Here is a 7,001-nt window from a genome sequence, read left to right as displayed (position 1 = left end):
GATTACGCTTCATACAGCCGATTATTGTGCTCAGTCTCGCGATTTTAAAATCATGAATAAAACAATGAATTAAAAAGAAAAATTCTGAACGTCGCGAGAAATTCAAGTTATTTTATTTAATTAACTTTCGGAATCGTAGTCAATAGTTCCTCTCAATACTTACAATCGACGTTTTTGATCAGTATATTTCTGATCAGCGCAACAGTTGTTCAGACATTGTATTTATTAAGACGAGTTATCCCGCATTATTTTTTCGTTCGCATCGCATTGTGCATGCGAATTGCAGATTGAGGGTACACAATGGATTTCGCATTAATGAAGGTACTCGACGGTAATTTACCATGCTCGATTTTACAGTCGTTACGTCTCGAAATGGTCGGTGGTCGTTGTTTTTCGCGTTATCTACTTGTCATTATCCAGTAACACGAGTTATTAATACGATCTAATCTCCACTCTCTCGGAATTTAATTACACTCGAATGATCAGGATAATAATTGGTATAGCGATATAGTCACTGATGAATAAATGTGCAGTGGATCTCTCAAATTGTGTATGCAACAATATCTTTCAATTGTCGAGCAATTAGAATGTCAACTTATCTTAGATTCATAAATGTCTCCCATCTAAGAAATACTGTAAAAAAAATTTCAATATTTTTAAAAATATTCTTTATGCATATAAATTATATACATATATGTGTGTGTGTGTGTGTGTGTGTGTGTGTGTGTGTGTGTGTGTGTGTGTGTGTGTGTGTGTGGGGTGTATTATATTTATTTCCATAAAAGAATACGAGTATTATTAATAATTAATTCAGTACATACAAATTTATTTATATAATAATATCAGATTATTAATTCCTTCATAGTTTTTATCTACTAATCCTTTATAGTCTTTGAAGATATTCATATTTTGATTGTCAATTTTGATAAATAAATTTAAATTTGTAAAAATAAATAAAACACAATCCGACTTTTATGATAAAAATGCATTATTAAAGCTTTGATAAGTATCTACCAGAAATTTTTCAGATATAAAACAATAAAAAATGTGTTCTTTGAAACCTTATTGTTGACGGAAGAGTTAATATCCATGTTACTATCGGAGGATTAAGCCAGTTGAGATACAATGGAAAAGCATAGGTAATATGAACATGTAATATGTATATCAGAATATACAGAATATCTGATAACTTGAAACTTGTTATTCTCTATTGCCTGTACTTTTCAATTATGTCTTGTAGCTTGTATATATCTTAAATCAGATTAGAATTGTGGCTTTCAAACTCTCTCTCAATCAGAGCTCGATTCGACAGTAACAACATTAAATAAATGAAATACAAATGTACGAGATAAGAAACTTTAAAAAATTTGAGGCTAATATAAAATACTAAAAAGCAAGAGGGAAAGTCACTTTACAAGACTGCATCTATTATGTCATAAATTTCTTATTCTTGTTCTGTTTGTTGACTAGTTGTCGCATAATTTTTTTTATTCTTGTTCTGTTTATGGACTAATGGTTGTCTCATACTTATAGACACAGTTTTAAAAAATCTCATGATAAAATTTGAATTCAAGAATGAATACTAAATGTTGAATTGAGCAATGCGATAGCCAATCGCAATGAAATATTCAACGCAAAAAATTGATTGACTTTAATGCTAATAATCGGCAAGTTGCTTTTTTCAACAACTTGATTGTTTATAACAAATTTATAACAAATTTGCTTCACATTATATCAATTATAGAAAGAAGTTTGAAAAAATTGATTAGCCACAATAAATATATTTTGAAAAAATAATTAAGTAATTACTGTTTGTTCGACAATGCTTGATCACTGTTAGACATCAAAAAAAGGATATCAATGATAACCCAATCCTTTAAGATAAGTAACATTAGATTTGAAATTTATTTTCATGTTTGTCAAAGTAAATCAATTCATTTCTGTTAGTTTCAAAATAAACAATGTACATATTAATGTACAATATATATACTTAGCAAACAATAAATTAAGTTTGATTAAAATTTAATACATTTTCTTAAATGAAATTGTTTTAATTAAAATTATGACACATTGGGTAGGAGCAGTGGCGATTTATAGAATTAATTAAAAATGACTCAAATTGGATACAATTTATAAATTTAATAGGATATATTTATGTCTTGTAATATGCAAAAATTCAAAATTATTAAATACGTATATTATTCTCTAAAAGTGAATTAATATGACTACTAAAAAACAGTAAATTAGCAGTTGTAAGCGTAGCACTGGAAATTTTACTGAAATACTTAGTAATATTAACTGTTTCAATCGATACTATTAAACTACTAGAAACAGTGATTGCAAAATCAGAAATGCGTGCTGTTCAAATCAATAAATATTCATATAAACATCAACTAGTAGTAATAATTTCAATATTATAATTTTCTACTCAATAATTTATTTAATATGTACAACATACAACATGTATGTTATATTGCAAAGTGCGAATATTTATATTGAAAATAAAATATTTCTGGATTGTCAGTTAAATCCTAGTTTACTGTTTACATTAGTGATATTTTTACTGGCTTACTTTCAGAGATCACGCGAGGTTATTTTTGTTTTAATCATAGTTTTCTAAAATCTTGCCTGCTGACAGGAAGACTCCGCGTTTTCGGTATTTTTTCTAATTAGGAATTATCATAAACAGAAACATGTCGGTAATATTGAATCGAGTGATGGACTTATTGTGAAATGTGAAGTCCGCAGAGGTGATCGCGATGAATGATCGAAAGCCTTCGTAATCAGTGAGTATTGTTTCATTACTCAAATGGCCTCCTATTAAGACCTTCCATTATACATATTTCACATAAAGAAAATATCGAAATAAGCATATTATTCGGATAACTGTTAGAACAATCAGTAATTCAGGAGTAGATTTTTAAAATGTATTTTGTCCACAATTTGTAATTTTCAAAGAAAGAAAGAAACTAAACACACAAGAAAATTATGTACTTTACAAAAATAAGAATATGCCAATCAGTAGGATGAAAAATATTAAACAAAATTGCTTAACAATTGCTAAAAATGTTAAAAAATCTATACACTTCGATGTCTACGTTTTTTCAGTATATAAATTAATGATGAAAAAAATGCTTTCTGAACATCTGAGAGTAGCTTATAATATTGGATTGTCCGGAAAGTTCGTGTCGATTAACCTATATAATTTAATAAATGTATACTAAAATTTAAATTTTCTGCGTTTAAATTTTCCTTCAACATCGGCACTATAAGTCATTCAATATTGAATACTATATCATTTCTAACTAAAAAAATGAAATTTTGGACGCATTTTGAAAGTCTGCTCCTCAATTGTTAATGATGCTCGATTTCGTGCGTTCAATTTCTTGTGCAGCATAATAAACAGCGTATGAATTACGCTGCGCGCATATGTTGCGTCTCGCGGAGTAATTTTTGGCGTGGTAATAATATAATATATAAATAATAATAGTCGCCTGTTTGACGTTGCGACATGGCATCACATCTTCTATGTTTCCTCAAGGTGAACGTTGTCGCGAACAACTGTAAGGAGTGTCGAGTATGAACCGTTGTTGTGGAGTATGAAATCAAATTGAACGATAATGACGAAACGAAATCCTTCGACATTCATAACGGGCATGTGTCGCAACGGCTCTGTGTCAATGTCGAGATCTACCTATTATGACTCATCACTTCGCATTATTCGGCATATGTAATTCGCGTGCGACAGTGTTTCGAGAATGTCGAATGATCGATCGTGTAACGATGAATTAAGATGACGATCGAATGCGCGGATACGTTCCGACTTGCCTCGCGAAGTTGGCCGCGCGTGCTCTTAGTGTGAAGTTGGCGTCGCGTATCCCCCCTCAAGTTCGTCCATTTGCTCCGCATTCGACCGACGTGTAACGGTCGATCAGTGCATTATTTTTCCGAATTTCGTGCGTCTCGTGTGTCGTTTGTCTTATGTCCAGAGTGTCGTATTACGCGATGGGTGATCGTTAGGGAATATTACATCGACGGGAACGATCGCGACGAAATTCTTTGAAATTTATAATCGGTGTGCGTCACATCGACTCCGTTGTCGCTATCGAGAAGTGATCTGTCTATCGAGACTCGTCATTTTGCATTATTCTGCATAATTCGCGCATATCAATATCATATGTGACGATTAAGTAGTTGACTATCGCATGATACTGTTCGAATATGTTAATCGATTTGTGACATCGGCCATTACAGCGTTGCGCGTCGGCATGAAGTTGGCTTTGCGACCGTGACCTTTGTGTCCCTGAGGCGTCATTTCTACGCGACTGATGGACAACGAACGATCGTCGTTTCGCGCATTTCAAGTGCGTTTCATGTGTAATGTGCTTTGGGAGTGTCGTGCCATACGATGGGCAATCGTCATGGAATGCTCTAATCCACGGAACGATCGCGAATCGTAAATTTCGCTGAATAACGCAATCTTGTTATCGTGACGAGATTAGGTTCGCGCTTTTTCGATTCAGGAGTGCCGAGAAGTATCGGGCGATTGTTATGTTGTAACTAATATTTCGTATCGGTGCAATAATATTCCAGCATTACGAAAAAGTCCACGAATTGCTTTGAAGTTGTCGGTGTGCTATAATTATTTTTCAAACGGAATGCGTCGCGTGATTAATCAACAAATAGCGAATGATGTTCTTTATGTTATTTTTTTATTCTTTACTTATTCTAGTCTTGTTTATTTCATGCGTAATAAATGTCGAACATGCGTTTATCAAATAATGATCTGCGTGAATTGGCGTGGAGTTGCTTCGTCTGGAAGGACTACCGAAAAATGTTAATTAACGCGCCGGATTATGATGAGACACTTTCTCGAGTGACCTTGTGAGTGTTCCATCAATAATGTCTCCTTGCGTCTCTTGGAATTGCCAAGTCATTGCAGAGAAAACAACGGCGGCGACACATCGCGTGGTGAGTAAAAGTTCTATTCTTATATTTTTTTCTGTATTTTATTTCCGTTTGGCTTTCTAAATGTGTACGCATAAATTATCAATAATAGATGATGAAACTATTTTAACTGTCAGCTGCGATACTTAGTCCCGTTTCCACCAATGTAGATTAACTTTAATCTTGGTTCAACTTATTCTTCGTCTTTTTCTAGTTCTAAAGATTAGAAAAAGACAAAGAGTAAGTTGAACTGAGATTAAAGTTAACCTACGTTGGTGGAAATGGGCATTAGAGGTGCATATAAAATCCATAAAAAATTCCATGCATAAAAAAGAATCTAATAATAGAGTGAAACATTTCTAATCAAATGTTCGGGTAATATAATTAAAAATAATTTTACTTTTCTATATATAAGTATTTAATAAGTATTACCAAAAACATAATAATATAACTAACCGTTTAATAATAATTATTAAATATTTAAAAAAGTAAAATTATTTTTAGTTATATATTATAATCGACCATTTAATTAAAATTATTTCACTCATCCTTTGGTAATTATTATCAACTCTTTTTCCATGTACTATAAATTGTAATTCAAATATTTTCTTTTAAAAATAATTTACACTTCGGAGAGAAATCAGAGTGTCCGCAAAAATGTAAGAGAAAAATAAATTATTCTCTTTTGTTTTTTTTCTTCCTTTTTTTTCTTCCAATTCGTCACATCGAATGATTTTCGGCGTTTAATCCTTCAAGTCTAGATTTCTAATATTATGATTTTGCGATTCGCGACTTTTTCATTCGCGGTAATCTTTCACGTTACATCGCGAGACAGCATGCGCTGTAATAAAATGTGAGAAATCGGTGAAAAATGAAGGACAGGCATGCAGAAGCGAAACAGAACGTACGGCTTACGAGGGGAGGGAGAGGGAAGAAAGAGAAAGAAATATTGCAATGCTGAAACGCATGACGACGGACGGATAGGCGAGAGGAGGAAGCGGCGGCTCGCGGATTTCGTCGGGGTTCTTGACAAGTTTTCTGCAATCGGTTCGTTTGATGCGGATTCGTCGTCCGCGCCTCCATCCACCTGCGTCCAAATCGAAGGCTTTCGCGAAAGTTGTGACATTCCGCCGCGAAGACGCGGAAAAGACAGAGAGAATGCAAAGAACGAGAAGCAGGCAGATCGCAGGGAGAGCCAGAAGAGAGAGATTCCGAAGAGATGGAAAGGTGAACGAAGAAACGATAGAGAGAGAGAGAGAGAGAGAGAGAGAGAGAGAGAGAGAGAGAGAGGGAGAGGAGGAGGAGGAGGAGGAGGAGGAGGAGGAGGAGGAGGAGAAGAGAAAGATGAGGTGATACGCGAACGTCTCTCTGCGTAAGTTCCTCTGCGGAGGAAGAACGGAGAGATTGCTGCGTAGAAACTTCAACGAACTCGCGATGTTTACCGCGACGCGCTCCGAATCAAGCCGTTTCTTCTCTCTACGTTGACGAACCGACCTGTTTGTTAACTAGTTGAGGAATTAGTCTTGGACTTGCACGGGGAATGTTAATTAAAAAACTAGAGACTGCCGCTTGTGTCTGTCGACGATCACAAGCAGATTCTCTAGTTTCATAAGAGATTCGACGAGGTAAATTTAAGATTGAAACGTTACTTTTTTTGCGGTATCGGTAGACACGAGTTAACGTGATTTGCGAAAAATATATTTAGAAAATCGAAGAATATAATTATCGCGAGACAAAATTTTGTGTTAAGTTCTATTTACGTTTTCGTACTATTTAATCTTTGTGACAGGTGATCAGCACATCCCATATAAGTTATAAAAATTTTATAAAAATCTTATTCTGAAAAAGGAAAATAAAAAGTATTGTTCAGAAGTTTGAAAGTTTATTATTTTTACATTCTTCTCATATTGAGAGAAAGATTTTTGGTATTTGTAATTATAATTATGATTATTATTGCTACAATATTAGTAATAATAATACTATGCAAGTAAAAATATTACCATAAAAAAATGGTTGAAGTTACTATGATTAATAATAATTTTTATGATAATAAT

Source organism: Atta colombica, unplaced genomic scaffold, assembly GCF_001594045.1.
Source record: "Atta colombica isolate Treedump-2 unplaced genomic scaffold, Acol1.0 scaffold142, whole genome shotgun sequence".
NCBI classification, from domain to species: domain Eukaryota; kingdom Metazoa; phylum Arthropoda; class Insecta; order Hymenoptera; family Formicidae; genus Atta; species Atta colombica.
Note: the sequence above shows the minus strand (reverse complement) of the source record.